The 18434-nt window shown below is 42.3% G+C and overlaps 1 long non-coding RNA gene across 1 annotated transcript in view; it reads left to right on the top strand.

Annotated features, from left to right (window-relative positions):
- Positions 1–2903: 2903 nt before the first annotated feature.
- The window catches only part of LOC101691034, a 20408-nt gene continuing 4877 nt past the window's right edge, over positions 2904–18434 (top strand). Inside the window, exon 1 of the long non-coding RNA XR_001179415.2 lies at positions 2904–3076. This is a non-coding gene — a long non-coding RNA (uncharacterized LOC101691034). The remainder of the gene's footprint in view (positions 3077–18434) is intronic.

Below are 18434 nucleotides of genomic sequence, written 5' to 3'. Positions count from 1 at the left end.
TACACCCCCTGACAGGGCCTAATCATCCCCTGCCCTAAAGGCAGAGGGAAAGAGAGGATTTTAATTACTGCTCTGTATGCAAGTTTGCCAGCATTAAATTGAGACATAATTAGGCCTCTGAATTTTAATAATTGTCCTAGCTAATTGGGCAGACAAGTACGTTATGCATCATGGCGTGATTAGATAATTAGTATTTCCAAATGACAAAATTGGGCTCTTGATTACAAATTCTACATGAAGGGGGAAAAAGGTAGCAAGCAGATCTTTATAAGTCTATTAAGAGAGAGTTTAGCGATGTTGGTAATTTAAAGTCCATTAGGAAGCAACATTTCATTCTCAGAGCTGGGGATCTGGGACAAGGTTCTCTGGCCAACTCTGGCTCCCACTTAGGTCTCCTCCCCACAGAGCTGTGATTCTTCTGGGGTATATTCATCTCCCTTACCCCCCCCACCCCCATCCCAAGCCTAGCAGTCCTCACCAACCTTGGGTAAGGTCTCTTTGGCTAGACACCAGATGGCAGGTGATAACTCTGAAAAAGAAATCATGGGATGTAGGAAGGATAGAACAGAAAAAGGGGTAACCTATCCAGTCAGGGTATATGTATCTATTGTGTCTTTCCTTTGCAAGCAGCTGTTCTTTCATTCTCCCAGAATTCACCACTTTCATTCTGTCCTCAGCTCCTGTAAAATATTTTTGGTGGAAAATCTTAAGTCAAAATCTTAAATTTTTGAGGTATGATGTTATTGGGGAGAAGAGCATGGGTGCTGGAGCCTGACCTGGGTTTGAGATCATCACTTACTAGGAGTATGTCCTTGGAGAAGTTACTTAATTTTGCCAAATCTCAGTTTTCTTATTGGCAAAATGAGGAAACTTCCCCCATAAGTTTGTTGATTGGATTAAATAAGATAATACATATAATTTAAAGCACAATGCCTGGCACAGAGTAAAGCACAATGCCTGGCTCAATAAATATTAGCTATTAAATGAAAATTAAGTCAGTGACTTTAGAAGCTACAAAGTGAAGATGCTAGGTCTGGCTCTTTTTTTATTTTGACAGACAGAGATCACAAGTAGGCAGAGAGGCAGGCAGAGAGAGAGGAGGAAGCCGGCTCCCCGCTGAGCAGACAGCACAATGTGGGGCTCCATCCCAGGACCCTGAGATCATGACCTGAGCCGAAGGCAAAGGCTTTAACCCACCGAGCCACCCAGGTGCCCCTACTATACTCTCTACTAACTCAAATGTGGCAAGGGTCCTTGGCTCCTTTGCTTTTTTTTTTTAAGATTTTTAATTTATTTATTTGACACAGAGAGAAACCACAAGTAGGCAGACAGGCAAAGAGAAAGATGGAGAAGCAGGCTCCCTGCTGAGCAGAGAGGATGCAGGGCTCAATCCCAGGACCCTGGAATCATGACCCGAGCCAAACGCAGAGGCTTAATCCACGGAGCCACCCAGGCACCTCTCCTTTGCTTTCTAAGAGAGGAACATCTTGCTCCACTTACGCTGGGAGAACCCAGTGGCAACAGCTGCCTTTATAACTCAAATGCCCAACCAGATTTCCTTTCTGTCCATTCTTCAGAGGTTAGCATTGCAGGCAAGCCTGGCCATTCAGAAATCATGGGGACAGTTAACCTAAGAAGAATGTGGAAATACAAGGTTGAGCGATTACTCAACCTTGTGACTCACTCTTCATAGATGTCACTTTATTGCCCACAGAGGCATACTTCTGGCTGCTAAATTTTTCTCACAATAATTGAGTAGGTTGGGCTTTAGAGTTAGGGTTTTCAGGCAAAAGGAAAAACTAAATACAAATCAGAATCCCTCTGAAAAATGATAGGTGGTTGGTGAATGATAATATGATGGTTGCTTGTTACAGGAAACTCAGAAGTTCTGGATGTATATCCATGTACAGTCATATACATCCATGGATGTATATCCATGTAGCTTGTTACAGGAAACTCAGAAGTTCTGGATGTATATCCATGTACAGTCATTAAGGATGACTATAAGGAAAATAACGTCTCCATAGCTTGATCAGGACAGTCTATGAGACTGAACGAGAATATCTTATGACTTTCTCAGAGTTTGTGCTTTCTGGCAGAGAGATTCCAATTTAGAATGAGGAGTTCTCACCGTGGGTAAACTTTATATCACCATGGCATAATCTCTACAGTACATAACACCTAAATATCAGAGAGAGAAAGAAAAGGTACTTAAGATTAAGTATAGAATCCATACATTCTGCTAGAAGCTTACTTAGAAGGGAAGAGTAAGATGAGAGTGGATGAGACTAAAAACAGAGAGTAAAAACAGACGGAGAAAGAGTGAGTGATCCTTATGCCTGATCTCTAAGGAAACCACTGCTCTTGGGCTGTCTCTCTGTTGTTCACAAGAACCCTATTCCCAGGGTCACCCGAGTGGCCTGGAGAGTGGGTGCAGGGCTTTTGCCTCACTGCACTTCCTAGATGCCAAGAGGAAATATCACCGCGGGCAGAGGGTGGGAGAGGTAATAGCTGTCACAAGATTTTCTTCCTCGCCACACAATGCTAGAGCTTCTCTCCCCTCTTCTTGAAGAAGTGCGTTTATGACTGATCGCTCAACACCTTGTTGGTTCTGATTGCAGAAAACACACCTTATAAATATATGATAACCATCCTGTAATAGAGAGTGTGACAATTTACTTCACAGTGCGTTTCGGGCTGCTAATTGATCGTTTCAGTCCAGGGACGATTTGGAATAAATTATAGCCATCAAAAGGATATCACAGCTCATTTTGGTGGAAGGTTTTCCATGTCGCTTCGCGTACGTCTCCGGGAGAGCGCAGATCGCACCCGGGGGCGGAGAGGAGGGGTGGGAGTGGGCGGAGGAGGAGGCCGGCGGGGCGGGGCCGGCGGGATGGGGCGGGGCTGGATGTGGCGCGCGCGTGAACGTGCGCGCGCGCGCCCGGCAGCTGCAGGTCCGAGGCCGGACGGTAGAGGCCTCCCTTCTGAGGCGGCGGCGCGGCCGCAAGCGGCTAGGGTTCCGCTCTCCAACCCGCGCGTCCCTCCTGACGAGGTCCCTGTGCGGCCCGAACCCGGTGTAAGTATTCCCCGCCCGCTCTCCTCCCCCCGCAGGCAGCAGCGCCTGTTCTTTTGAGGTGAGAGTGTCCCCCGGGCCGAGGGCCCTGCTTGGGGCCGGGGGGCTCACATGCGCAGGGCTTCCCTTTCTCCTCCTGCTTGTCGCTTCCCCTTAGCCGGGCTTCCCCGGGCGGGGGTAGGGGGAGACGTGGTAGCGCGGGACGCTGCTCTCTGAGCACCGGGAGCGGGATTAGCGAGGCTTGGAGTCGCCGCGGCCCCACTGGGGGCTTTGTGTGCAGTTGGGGTCCGCGGCTCGGGTACCTCTGCTTCTCACGCCGCAGTTGGGGAGGAGGGCTTGTGACAGACCCAGGCTTGGCGTGGGGCGTGGGGCGGGGGCGGTGGGCCTTGCCCACCGCAAACCCCAGGGAAGGGCAAGGAGAGCGCGGGTCCGTCCTGTTGGTGACCCGAGGCCGTGCCGGGGTGTCCCATTCTCCACGTCCGGAGGGCGGCGGGTCGCGCCCCGGAGGACGCGGCGAGAGCGGCGGCCGGAAAGCCTAGGTGACCGCATCCTCTCCGCCCCTTAGCTGGATCTGGAGCGTGTCGCTCCCCTAGACCCTCCTCTTGTTTTTATTTCCCAGCGAAATGTGTGCCGTTGTGTGACGGTCATGAAAAAGGGAGACCCAAAGCCCCAGCCCTGGATGGGTTTCGAATTTGGGGGGGGGGGGCGGTGAGGCGGGGGTTCCTAGTCCTGTCGCAGGCATTTGCGTTTCTGGTCTCCCCTCCCCGCCCACAAGACGCCCCTGGCAACTTTCACGCTCCTCCGAAGTTAAAACGTAAGAAGGGTCGAGGCCCTTCAGCTCACACATAACACACCCCTCTATCCCAAGTGCTCAGAGTCGGGGCTTCGCGCGGCGTTCTTAGTTGTTTAGTCCTCTGTCACGCTAATGCACGACGTCAATCTAGGGCACGGATGTTTCCATGCAGGCGATTTTGACAGCAGTCATCATACCAAGCTATTATGAAGTGTGATGTCAGTGCGCGTTCTGGAGGACGGATAATATATAAGCCACTTTTGACACGCTCTCTTACCAGGAAACCTCTGAGACTATCAGTAAGAGGCATTTTAATTCACACACCAAAAATATTTTGTGTTTGGTTGACATCTTTCAAAATGCTGAAAGAGGTAGTAGCATTTATCATTTTTGTAGGTATTTATCAATATACTCACAGAAGTCCCCCCCCCCCCCCAGGAAGGAGGAGGGTCTTGTCTTATTCCTATTCTATCATATACACCAAGGAACAAAGATGTTTTGTCCTACCAAATAGTGAGAAGGCTCTATTTAGGAAACTAAACATCTTCTAAAACTGGAATGATTGGAAAAGTGAGGAAGCTAGTTGTGTTTATACCTTCGTTGTGAAAGAAAATCATCTGCTAGCTTAAACGAGAGACTGTATGTTTTCAGCACAAGTGCTGGGTATGTGAATTGATCAGTTTATTTCAGGTATGGAAGTCAGGTAAATATTGCAGTCTTGGTGACTACTTGGGTATTACTCTTGGGTATTAAAGACTCTGATTATATAAGGAGTCCCTTAAAATAAGTGATTATGTTCAAAAGTATTGTTAGGGTCCAGAATCCGGCATGAATTCTGAAATCTGAAAGTGATCCAAATCTAACCAAATGCTTTAGGCTTGCTATTATATAATGTAAACTGTATTTACATGGACCAAATCCTGTAGGAGTCACTTTTACAGTGGACTCCACATGTGTTGGTCCAAGATATGATTTTCTTTTCTTCATTCATTAAGTCAATAAGTATTTATTCATTATTTGTTATAGGTCCTCCATTTCCCTTAGCCATTGAACAGGATGCCCATAGGCAACTAATACTTAATTACTGAAGTGTAACTAGACTATGTGAATCTTCTCTTGGCTCCATGAAATTCAAGGAGTATATGAAAGAGTTAAAAAGTATGGCCTTTCATGTATACAAAAGAAAAATAGAACTGATTACTCTCAAGTTGTAAATCAAGGAAGGAAAAATTAGAAGTTGAGAGTTTTCTCCAGCTTGTGCCCTATTCCCACATAGTGCCCTATGCTTTGTTTTGTTTTTTTCTCCTTAAGACTTTAAAAACAAAGTTTAAAGGATTTGCATCATTGAATGGACTAACAATACCCTTTTTAATTATTTTAGAATGTATAGTTTTCCCTAAAAGGTCTGGCTCCTTACATGGTGTGCTGGGCTGACTGGTTTTATGTGAATGAAGTCCTTATATTTTTAGTAAAAATCAAAACCACAGGGGCAACTGGGTGGCACATTGGGTTAAGCCTCTGCCTTGGGCTCAGGTCATGATCTCAGGGTCCTGAGATCAAGCCCTAAATTGGGCTCTCTGCTCATCAGGGAGCCTGCTTCCCTCTCTCTCTCTCTGCCTGCGTCTCTGTCTACTTGTGATCTCTCTGTCTGTCTGTCTGTCTGTCAAATAAATAAATAAAATCTTTTTTAAAATATCAAAACCACATACCCCTTTCCCTACAACCTAAGTCAAGCAAACAAAAAATATCTCAAGTAGTCACAAGTCACAAGCACACCTGGTTAAAATTCATTTTCATGGGACACCTGGGTGGCTAGCTTTGGCTCAGGTCATGACCCCAGGGTCCTGGGATTGAGCCCCACATCTGGCTCTCTGCTCGGTAGCCCGCTTCCCCCTCTCTTTCTGCCTGCCTCTCTGCCTACTTGTGATCTCTGTCTGTCAAATAAATAAATAAAATCTTTTTTTAAAAAAAAGAATAATTTATCTTTAACTCTAAAATATGTGCTGTAGGGCTGAAACTATATAACCAAGATATGAATATAAATTGATATAGTCAAACATACCAGGACTTACATATATATTATAGTGTGTTTTTATCTAGCTAGTCGTCTTGGAAGTCTGTCATTTATTCTAATGATGTGTTCATTGCTGCCTTTAATCGAATCTATCTTGGAGGTCTTCATTAGTCACTTTTTTCAAAACTCACAGCACATCTTGTTAAAAAGCCTAGGAAGTGGTAAGTCATCTTCCTTTAAAGACCTTCAGTACCCAGGGTGCCTGGGTGGCTCAGTTGGTTAAGGGTCTGCCTTCTGCTTGGGTCATGATCCCAGGATTCTGGGACTGAGTCCTGCATTGGGGGTCCTTGCTTAGTGGGGACCTTGCTTCTCCCTCTCCTTCTGCATCTCCCCCTGCTTGTGCTTGGACACGTGCTCTTTCTCTCTGTCAAATAAATAGATAAAATCTAAAAAATAAAAAAAAAAAAGACCTTCAATGCCCTGGAAAGTGAGGGGGGGGTGATCTAGTCAGGGTAATATAATTTGGGGTCAAAACAATCAGAAAGACAATTAGATGGCTTTCTTTAGCAGCTTTTAAACTAGTTCTAAAGGCATTATGTAAACATAGTTTGAATAATGGCAGCACCATTGGAATAAAAGTAACTGCTAAGAAAAATTCTCATTTAGAGTTATACATTCTCTTTGATTGTCAATGAATTTTTAATTTAACAGTTACTTATAGTACAGTGTATACAGCCATATTCAGAAAGTTGTGTTGAAAATTTGGTTGATCTGAATTTTATGAGAGTTCAGTTTTGCTGCTATGATTACAAAAGCTGTTAAGTTCTAGAATGTGGAAGTGGCTAGGAAAAATTCAAGATGTCAGGCTAAAATCAGGATTGCCCTATTTAATTCTACAGAATTGGTGCTCCATACTCCTTGAAATATAAAAGAATCTTACTCAGTTAAGAAACCAAATTTCACTTGTATTCTATTTTGTGAGCAAGCCATTTACCATTAACAAAAAAATTAAGTGATCCTTAGACTATAGGTTAAATGTAACTTGTGGGTTGAAACACTTGTCATTTTTAGTAGTTGGTTGTGAACATAGACCCTAAAGTAGATGTGTCCTAGAACCACTGTATACTGCTGTAAGTTAACAATACTATCAAAATACAGAATCATGAAACTCCTTACCCAGTGCATTTAAACATGATGTTCAAGACCAGAATATGGGAAAGGGAATAGAAAGATAAGGAAAAGAGAAAGAGGGAGAGGGTAAGAGCTAGGTTCTGGGGCTTTTGAATTATAATTAGTTGAATTCATTTGAGGAAGAGTTTATAAGTGCTTTCCAAAAACCACCAGAAAACAATTTAAAATCTGAGGGACTAGTTCAGATTCAACTCCAGCTGAGACTATATGGAAAACCAAGAAAAGCAGAAAGAATGTAATTAGCTGAGTAGCAATTTTTATACCAGTTCAGTTCTAATACCTCAGTATTATATAAAAGGTCCACAAGATCATTAGTGATTAGCAGGCATCCAGACCATAATGATGAGAGATCAAGGCCAGGGGACAAAGATGAAAGAGCTTTCCTGCTTAAACTGAATGTTACAAATGCTGGTGCACTTACATAAGGAAGGTCAGCCAGCAGATTAAAAAAAAAAAAAAAATAGAGCAACAGTCCCAAAGCAACAAATGTGTTCCTCTCTTTCACCCCAGAGTTAGATTGGATATGGAGATTAACCAAGCTTGAACTGACACAAAAAGAATGTCCTTATTTCAGCCATTTATAAGGCCTGGAAATTTGAGTTCTGTCTGCTTTAATGAGCTTGGATATTGCCCAGAAATTGGGGAAGGGGACCTGCTGGGTCCTGGATACCAGGGTTACATTCCAAACTAAAAGGTCAGTCAACAAGGTGGACAGATCCAATTCCAGATATTTTCTGGGTACACTCTGGATTGTTTGTCCATTAAGTAGACAAAACTAATCTTATAAGTACAAAGACTATACCCTCAATATATATGACAGTTGTGGAAAAACAGGTGACATGATGTTAACCTTTTTTTTAAATGGATAGCATAACTATCATGTCTGCTTATCTTCTATAGATTAAGAACCATCCAAATATTTCTTATGTTGAGTCTACTAAATTTTTGCCTATAGTGTTTATAGCTTCAAGACTGGAGTAGGGGGCTTTTAGTATGGCCCCAGGTAGTAGTAATAGAATTAAGTGTGGTTGGTGTAGTTTGAAGTCCATCTCTTTCATAGAGATGGACTCTTGGTTTTAGATTTACAAAGTTTACATGTGGATCAAAAATATAGAAAAGTGGGAAATTGCCCATGATACTGGGAAGTATCATGTGGTAGAATCCTAGGCCAGAAGTGGGGACCAGGTTTACTGTGTACCAATTGTGTTACTTGAAGAAAATTTTAGTTTCCTTATAAACAAAATGTGTATCCTAATAATACCCACTGGGTGTAGTTTTGAGCCTCATCTGAGATGGAATAAATGGAAGAACTCAATTTATTAAGTACTGTGCAAGTGCAGAATTTTGTGTGCCACTACACAGGTTTTGTAAGTAAAGGTAAGGGTCATAGACCTTGAGCCGTAAAGATATTTAAACCAAAATATAAATGAAGATGGAAACCTGGCCTTTGGGAATGTGGGAGAGTATAGTACTTTTAGCATGGGTAATAGAGATGAGTGAATAATGCAATCATTATTCCTCCTTACTCAGATTCATCAGAAGTAGTATCCTGTTACCAAGTATTCTCTTCTGCAAGAGATTTATTTGCTTGTTTGTTTATTTATTTATTTATTTGAGAGAGACTGCACACATAGTGGGAAGAGGGGAGAGGGAGAGAGAATCTTAAGCAGACATTATACCTAGCTTGGAACCCAACGTGGGGCCTGATCTCATGACCCTAAGATGGTGACCTGAGCCAAAATCAAGAGTCTGATGCTTAACAAAGTGAACCACCCAGGTACCCTGCAAGAGATTTAAAAAAAAAAAAATATTTCATTTATTTATTTGTCAGAGAGAGAGAGAGCACTAGCAGGGGGAATGGCAGGCAGAGAGAAGCAGGCTCCCCACTGAGCAGGGAGCTCAATCCCAGGACCCTGAGATCATGACCTGAGCAAAGGTAGATGCTTAACTGACAGAGTCACCCAGGGATCCCCCTGCAAGATATTTAAAAAAAAAAAACATTTCTGCCTGGGGTGCCTGGGTGGCTCGGTGGGTTAAACTCTGTCTTCGGCTCAGGTCATGATCCCAGGGTCCTGGGATCGAGCCCCACATTGGGCTCTCTGCTCAACAGGGAGCCTGCTTCCCCCTCTCTCTCTGCCTGCCTTTCTGCCTACTTGTGATCTCTGTCTAATAAATAAATAAATGAATAATCTTAAAAAAAAAAAAGTTGCTTCCTAAAGGGATTCCTGGGTAACTCAGTTGATGAAGCATCTGACTCTTGGCTTTGTCTCAGATCAGGATCTCAGGGTCATGAGATTGAGTCCTGTGTTGAACCCCTCATGGAGCCCTGCATTGGGCTCTGTGCTCAGCAGGAGTCTGCTTGAGTTCTCTCTCTTCCCCCTCCCTTTCTCTCTGCCCCTCCCCCTACTCATATGTGTGCACACTCTTTCTCTAGAATAAATAAATCTTTAAAAAAAATGCTTCCTAAGGACCTGTTGAGTATAAAGAATCCTGCCAGCTTGCTTAATACTATCAAATCCGGATATTCAGCATTGGCACTGAAGGCAAGCTCTGCATGTGGGGAAAAGTAGCCAGACTTTCATGCCTTGATTCTTGTGCTCTCAGAATTTCTTCTCAGAGATTTCATTAATTCCCATTGCTACTTTCATGTCTTAGGGGAGAACAGAAGCTGGCTGGCTGAAGTTCCTTATATTGGCTTAATTGGTCAGCTGTGGACATTTTTCAGCAATTGTTATTCTTTCCACAGCAGCAATCCATTTTTGCTGCAGAGATAGCAAAACTTCCTCCCCAATCCCTTGCAGGCCATTTAAAAAAATTAACACTCATATCTTTTAGTTGTTCCTACTTTCCTCTTTGTATTTAAAAGTTGCCAAGACTGCTGGGGAAAGAACAGTTTGCCTCTCTATCTCACAGAAACACCAGTACAGATACAGGCAGCATCATTGGCTCCCACCGACATGGGGCATGGCTTCAAAAGGGGATGGGAAAATGGAAAGGGTGGTCTGGGACATTATGGGGTGGTATACACTCATCTTTTTTTCTGTTGAGTTTCAGGATCTACCCTACTAAAGAGTAAAAATGGTGCCCCTTGTCTGAAGTCATTGGTTAGAGGGATGTTTTCTGGAGATTTGTTGAATATCTTCCACACAGTGATGCTTCATAAATTCACATTCTGTGAGGCACAGTGTATTTGAGTCAGTATAGTGTATTGGGGCGTTCAATTCAGACAGTCTGCGTTTCAGTATCACATCTACTACTTACTTGCTAAGTGGCTTGGGCAAGTGTCTTAATCTCTCTGAGCCTTGGTTTCTTTATCTGCAAAGTGACAGTAGATTCTACCTTTTAGGATTGTTGTACCTAGCATGTGTGCTCAGCAAATGGAGCTATCTTATTAGGCTCTGGAGAGTGAGGGAAGAGTATAAAGAAATTTCCATTTTCAAGGAGCTTACACTGTGGTTGGAAGGGACTGAGTAAAATAAAACTGACAAGACCATACAGGGCAGAGAATAGGCGTGACACGTAAGTGCTGCAGATAATGAAGAGTTCAGCAGTCCGTCAAGGACTAGGATGATGATGAAAGATTTCAAGATAGAGGTGGGAATTTCTCTCTGGGATTTACAGTCTGGATGGGGTTCAGATATATTTGGTGCAGCTGAGGCATCCTAGATGGCAGGAAGAAGCAGTGATCAGAACACACACTACAGTAGGGGTGGGAGTATGCCAGAGTGGGAAGTAAGCCAGCTTTTGTACCAGACAGAAAAGCACAAAATCCTATCTCTGCTGTGAGATTTTGGTTGGACAAGTATCTTAACTTCTTTAGTCTTGGTTTAACAACCTTAAAATGGGTATAACTATATCTCATTTAGTTGAAGAGATTAAATATGATGATGTTTGTAATGCCTACCATGGTCCCTGGCACCTCAGAAGTGTTCAATAAAATGAAGATAATCCATCTGGGATTTTCAGAGGACAATTGGAGGGCTGTCTGTCTGAAGAGCTGTCTTGCCTTGTGCAGGCTAGTAGTGGGAAACAAACAAGAAATGTCCAGTTACAGAGAGTGGCCAATTTAAGGAGCTGGGGTTGTTGCAGGTTATGAGAGCTATCAAGGGCTTTCCAGTGAAGTAAGGCATACTGAAAGCTATTTTGGAGGAAGGATGAAATTAATTTTGTACATGTAAGGTGACAGAGGTATAGATTAGGGATAGTGAAAGGGTGATCAGATGTGGTCGACGTGGTCTCTCTAAAGTTTCTTTCACGGGCACCTGGGTGGCTCAGATGGTTAAGCATTTGCCTTTGGCTCAGGTCATGATCCCAGGAATTGAGGTCTGCATCATCAGGCTTTTTGTTTGGCAAGGGGACTGCTTCTCCCTCTGCTTGTGCTCTTTCTCTCTTTCTCTCAAATAAATAAAAAAATAAACTTTTTTTTTTAAAAAGTTTTTTTTCATAGAAGGAGCTAAGGACTAAACAGTGTGGAGGTAGAGAGCATTTGTTTTGTGTGTAGACTCCTAATATTTAATGTCAGTTGCCCATAATAAAATTAGTATAGACCCATAACTTTGGAAAATAGAACTCAGTCAATATTCAGGGACTGTAAAAGCTGGGAAGTAACTTTAATGTTAAATTACTCCTAAAACTTGCTTCAGCTCAAATAAAAGCCCTTTAAAAGATCTCCTTTCCCCTTTCTATTAATGAAGATGAGTGTGTGCCTTTCACTGGTTTCTAGGAAAGTGTAAGTACATATCATTGGTAGCCATATGAAGTTTGAGGGTAGGATTGTAGTGGCGTTGGGTTAAATGGAGAGGATGGTGCTAGCAAAATGGTAATTTTGATGACTTTATTTGGTGACGTGATTTGCATGAGAAAATTCTGTTCTTTCCCTGGGATTTAGAAGTGATTTAATTAAAGACACAAACCTAGGAAATAGTTTTGGATACTAAGGGTTTTATTTATATTGTCTCTCATTTTCTCCTCACTTCTTTTTTTCTGCCCATAATAGTTTTATAGTAGGAGAATACATGGTAGACAATTGTATTTCTAAACATAGTCACACTGATTATATGGACACCAGTTTTTTATAACGTGAGGAAATCGCAAGCACCTATTACTGTTCAATGGCCTTAAACATGTTAAGCAGGAAAGGATAACTGACCTACCATTGATTTCATGAATTCCGCTGTTCTCTCATTCAGGGCAAGGGCAACATGGTGCTAATAGCTCTGGGGTGTCTGGGGTGTCATGGTAGTTAACTATAGCCAAGAATTTCTTCCCTTGGAAGGAGGATGCACAGGCCAAGAGAATTGTGCACACTGGTTGACAAACACAGGAAGGGGATGAATGACAAAGGAAAACACAGGCCCTGTGAGGTTAGAGGCAAAACAAGCTGGCTTAGTCCTGTTGCTTCTGAGCATGGGCAAGGAGTGTATTTCATTTCTCACCTCTTGTGTTTATTTAAATTATCTCTTGGTGTGGAGGTGGAAAGAAAGCATGATGTTATAAGGCTCATTAGTATTAAGATGCAAACATGCAGATTATATCCACCTCCTGACAATCCTTTTCATTCCAGCTTAGAAACTGAAGACTACAAAAGAAACCTGTTTAAGGGAAGGAAGGAGAGAAAGCAAAAGACATTTCCCTACTTTTTAATGAGAGGTGTTTTGGGAATATATATTATTTTTGGATTTTTGGTATCCATACCCCCCTAACAGATCATTCAAAGTAGCTCCTGGCTGAAAACTGTCAGGGGTTTTGAATTATGGGCAGATGACATTGGACAGAGGTATTCAGGGTGCTGCTGTCATTAATTTTGCTGAAAGAGCCTCATCAGAGACCCAAGTCTCCTCTCCTTGGTGGGTGGCACTGAGATCTAGAGAGGGCCTCCATGCAGATTTCAGCCTTTCCCCCTCCTCCAACCCTGTCTGTCTTCTACTCCTGCAGTGGGACTTCTCTCTCTCTTCCCCTTTTTTTTCAATTAAATGAATTAATTACCAGGCATTTAACTTTTTGCCAGACTCTTTCATTATGCCCAGAGTTTTTGCTGAGCGGCAAAGGGAAGTAATAACATTCGCAGTGAGGGGCAAATCCTGTTAATGAACAAATTAAAGTTCAAACAGTGATTCAAGTTCACAACCTCTCCATGGCTCTTCTCTTTAATAAGAGTTATACATGTTACTTTCCTGCTCTTTTCTCCCTTTTATTACTTTTTAAGCTTTTCATCAACACTGCCGGGGCATATTTGAAGCTCCCAGCCTTTCAGCCCTGACAAGGACTAGAGCAGTTATAATCCCATCTTAATTTGGCAACTTTTGTAAAACACATAAAGGGCCCAGGGCCACCTTTGGTCACCAGGACCGGGTGACCATATAGCTTCCACCTCCTGCCAGGGCTCTGTGGGTTGCTCCTCTCCCTGTGCATTCCTCTCCCTACACACTGGTCCTCTCCCTGTGCATTCCTCCAGCAGTTAGGAATTTATCATTCACCTTCCCGTCCCTTTGCACCACTTTGCTGAGCCAGTGAGTGGCAACTGTCTGAATCCTTGCCTCTCTGTATTCCTTCTCCTGTCACACTCTCCACCTGTCTGGTTGCAGCACTAGGGAGAAGAGGACTACGTGAGAAGAGGGAGGAGTCTCTGGACTAAAAGCTGGGAACATTTATGGGAAAGGCGTTTGAGGTAGGAAGGTTGCCTCACCACCATTATTACCAAATGCTGCTAGCTTCACTTAGGGGACCATGCCTACAAAGCATAGAAAGGCCCAAGCTGTATTGGCCCAAACCAGAGCAAGGCAGGGGCCTGGTGTGAAGGAGCCTAGGAAGCGTCGGGTACCCGCCTACTTCTTTTTCTCCTTTTTTTTCCCCCCCTCCCCATACTGTGGATTGCGTGGGGGTCTTTTCCACCTCTGTGCCTGGCTTCTCACCACCATCCCCTGAGCGTGGTGACTTGATATAATCACCATGACAACTGCAATCTACGAGCATACACATAATAGAGATGAAATAGACAAAAGATTAGCATGCCATGAAAAGTACAATAAGTTTCTTATTTAGCATTTAGATAACTGTCTTTCCTTCGGAGCAAGCTTCAAAGTTGAAGCCAGTTTAGACCAAGAGGATTAATTCTTTCTCCCGCATGCTTCATTGAATCTCTCATTACCAAACTTTGTCTGTATTGATGTAAGATTTGATTGAAGATTAGAGCATTTAGCAAATCTTGCTTTTCTGCATGTATCAGGTCCTTTCAAGCACGGATCGCGGTGCCCAGTGGTCAATACCCTTACTTTTATCCAGTGTCTGCTTCATTTAAACTTAATCAACTCCATCAGCGAACTGGAACAGGGAAACGTCCCTGCGGTAAGAATGTTGTGCTTTTGTGGGATAATTCTTTGCTCTTTCCCGATCCGTTGCCATTAAACCTAAAATTGCACTATGATGAACTTTTTTTTTTTTAATCAATATGATAATGACAATTGGGCCTGAACACTCTTATAGGACTTAGACTAGAGCTGAATCTGGCTTCCATCACCAAAACAACTTCTGGTCCTATGATAGTCCACCTCCTTTTGTGTGGCTTTAATACCTTTCCTTCCCTGACATTGAATATTGCTCAAGCTGGAAAATGATGCATCTTTGTAGAGAAGGCTCATATGTCACAGCCAGAAAGTGAAGCAGACCGATTGGTTGTGTGAATTATCTGACTTGCTGCAGTGAATTATTTGCACTGTTTCCCTACCTAGTCAACAAGTTCCTGAGGTATAGTAGAGATCAATCAAAACTGACAGCCTGCATGTGAAGGCTTTACTGTGTAAATCTGGCGCACTCATCCTGGCCATGCCGGCCCTGGCATCTGTATATCATTTTTATACTGCTACCAGTAGAGCAATTTCAAAAGTATTTGCAAGGAAAATGCGTGTCCCCATCTGTTCCTAGAAGCATAAATGTGCCACCTTCAGAGGGTTTTCACTGGTAATCATATCTTTAATGATCAACAGACTAGTGATATATATTTTTCCATAAAATGGGGTTTTCTTCACTTTATTGTGATTGGCTAGAATAAATAGCTTTTCCATATGTTAGGGAGATAAAATATAAGATTAGCAGAGATCGTTTGTTGGATAGTAAACAAAAGAAACAATTCATTCCAAATAATCTTTGAAAAGAAGCAATGACAAAATTAAGTTGCAGTAACAGAGCATCTGAGACCCCACATTAGAAAACAGACCTAGTTCCTCCTTGGAAAAGGAGCCATTTAAGAGCAGAAACTTAGTCTTCTAGAGGACTCTGGTGGCTTATTTTCACAAGACAGGGGAGGGAAGGAGCAGGGTAAGGAGAGGCTGAATAATACTTATTTGTTCTACTTCGAAGGTCGTATTTTCTATCCCTTTATTTTTTTTTTAACTTATTTCTCAAATTCCCTTCCCTTTATTTTACCTACTATTTTCCCATCTTCACTGCAGCACCCTTGGTAAGTTGGTGGGGGGTATGTAAAGCAAGTAGGAAATGGCAACCCTGCTGAATTTCTCTTCAGGCCTACAAGGAGATGGGGATTGTTATGTGCTTAAAAAATCAGAAGGCTGGTTTCTTCCATAGGAGATTTCTCTTCTCCCATAGTAAAGGTTGACTTTGGAGAGCCAGACACATACCTGCCTTTAAGTGAAATTCCATAGCCTTCAGAAGCTACCTAAAGGTAGCCAAGACCCACCAGAGAATCCCCAGGAAGTATTCTCCCACCTGAATAGGTTACAGTCCAAAAAAACAACCAGGCCCTGATCTGCCTCCCCCACACACCCATGCAAGTATTCTGCACTCTCAGCACCCAGGAAATCCTCCCTTTTCAAATGCAGACACTCTTAGTTATGTAGAGACTGTTAGCTCTTGGGGAAATTTGGAAACTTCTTCTCCAGGATTTCTGTGTAGAGGTTTCTACTGCCTGCCCAGAAATCTCCAATTCTATTTTGTTTCCAGGGTTGGGAAAGAATCTCCTGTTCCACAAAGGACTGATATTGTATGATGTCTGAATCTATCTAAACAATGTCTTCAGCCTTCAGGCTCTCCAGAAAACAGCTATAAAGCGGTTTAGAGCTGTTTTCTATAACTCAAGAATTGAGAATAAGAAGTTGGGGAGGCAGTTTCTCTCTAAACATTGAAAATAAGACCACTTAGTTAAGCTGATTCAATATTATTATTAATAATATTATTATTCCCCCCCCACCCTGGGACAGTGGGACAATATTACCCACTCCACCCCCATAGTCCATAGAAATTTTTTTGCTCCTTCTAAATGCCTACTGCTCTCACTGCAGCAGGAATATATGGGTATTAGTTTGAAAATTGGAAAGTGGTCTTCATGCTGGTCCCAAGCAGAAAGTCTACTAGCATCTTAGACCTAAATTGTGTTAACTTCGTGGCCCTAATGAAGCTTGGGAACACTGACAAAACAGTAGAAAAATAGCTCACCCAAGTCTCTGGCCAGAAGAAGATCAGAAAGCCATCAACAAAAGATTTTCTTTTAAAATTTATCCTTAATCTTAGAAACATAAGCTTATAGGCTTAGGTTGCACATACGCAGGCATAGACTGTATAGGATTTACAGGTAGATCACATTTTGCCTGATCTGAAACCCCATTTGCTATAATACTGTAATTAAGACTAAAAGAAAGGGAAGTCACACTCGTGGTTGCCACACACCGTATTGTGGTTACACGCAGATCTGCAGTCTTCAGTGAATTTGCTCGCTGCAAAGAAATTCTGCCATGTGTTGTGTATGAAACAATTTACACTTAATTCAAAAAATTGAATTTCCTGATTTCTGTGTATTTAGTTTGAGACCCATTTTGTATTGACTTTTTCTATGTCGTTTTCATAAAATGAAGTAAAAACAAAGCAAAAAGAACCAACTGATTTTATGTGGGAGAAATAAATGTGTGATGTTTGCTCCTTGCCCTGTCCAAGAAGATGAGGCTGTTATTTCCACAGGTGGGATGTTTCCCAGTCTTTCCTCCTGTGCCCAGGGGTCCTGTCTAAGCCACAGACCTCTATCAGGAATGTTGCTGAGTAGAAGATGCTGCAGATCTTACCTTTGGGGTTCTGAGCCATAGAACTGCAAAGCATCCAAGTTTTTCCTAAACCCCAGAATGGAGCCATTTGCAACACATAGTCCTTTGCTGCTTCAGAACCACAGACCCTCTACACATGCATATCCATAGCAGAGATGGAAGTCTTGGCAACTACTGGACAAGTATTGCAGATTTTAAAAACAAATATACTATGTTCAGGATGAAAATTACCTGGACAGCTTTACTGCTGCCAAGCAACCTTATCAGTTCAGGCTTATTTCACTGAAAATGTACTTAATTCCGGAAAAACTACTAGATACCTATATGTAACTATTATTTGTTAGCCAATTTTATGCCAACAACCCTCCCACCTTAGAAGAAAATATTGAACCTAAAATCTAATTCAGATATTTGAAAACATATAATAAAGTGTGAATTTGTATATAATCTTTTATGACTGTAATATGCATAGTATATGGTTTTTAGATACCCCTTAACAAGTCAGGGTGGGCAGGCAGTAGGGTGTTTTGAAAAGAAATTCAGATTTTAAAATAAGCATAAGGAAATGCCTGTTTTGATTAAGGAAAATAAACTGATCATTAAGACAAAGAGAACTGTTAAAATTTATTGTCAGTTAACAATCTTTATGTTAAATTACTGATAAAATGGCACCAGGATCTTAAAAATGCCAAGGTGTTTAAAGCTACCAGAAAATGAAAATTTTGGAGGAATTGAAGTTTCTCTTTTGTTTTTCTGTACTCTAAACAACATACTAGTAGTACTTTCAGTCACTCTTGGCTTTTATTAGAAATTTTCATCTTGTTGCAGAAAAGCAGCTTGTATAGTTAATAGCCTCGGTCTAAAGAACGTTATTTCTAGGCAGAATTTCTACATTCACCCTTGTCTGTGAACACTTGCTAAGGGATGTGTTTTAATTTTAGGTCAGAACAACTGGGTTAAGATATCAAGAAGACACTTGAGTTTTTCCTTATGGGGGATGGGGGAGGAGAAAGGAAGCTAAATTAGTTTTACTGTGCGGCTAAAGGACTACTCCAGGCAGCAGTGTGGTAGGGAAATTTGGATTTCTAAGCAGTACTCTTCTGCCAATCCATTTCTTAACTCTCTTGGAACCATTCCCCTTTGGAGCAGGTTGCAGGTGGTCGATCTCTGTCTCTCCCACCTCCTCTCTGTCACCTTTGCCCAGACTTTTTGCCCAGGTACTTTCTTCCTGGATTCCCCTCCCACATACCAACACATATGCCGAGGGACCCGACAAGCTGTTTGAAGAAGCCTGCTGTTCGCCCTGGACGGGGGAGG

The sequence above is a fragment of the Mustela putorius genome, unplaced genomic scaffold, assembly GCF_011764305.1.
Source record: "Mustela putorius furo isolate JIRA1106 unplaced genomic scaffold, ASM1176430v1.1 tig00003853_pilon_pilon_pilon, whole genome shotgun sequence".
NCBI classification, from domain to species: domain Eukaryota; kingdom Metazoa; phylum Chordata; class Mammalia; order Carnivora; family Mustelidae; genus Mustela; species Mustela putorius.
The sequence above is the reverse complement of the archived record's forward strand: the minus strand, read 5'-3'. Positions and strand labels throughout refer to the sequence as shown.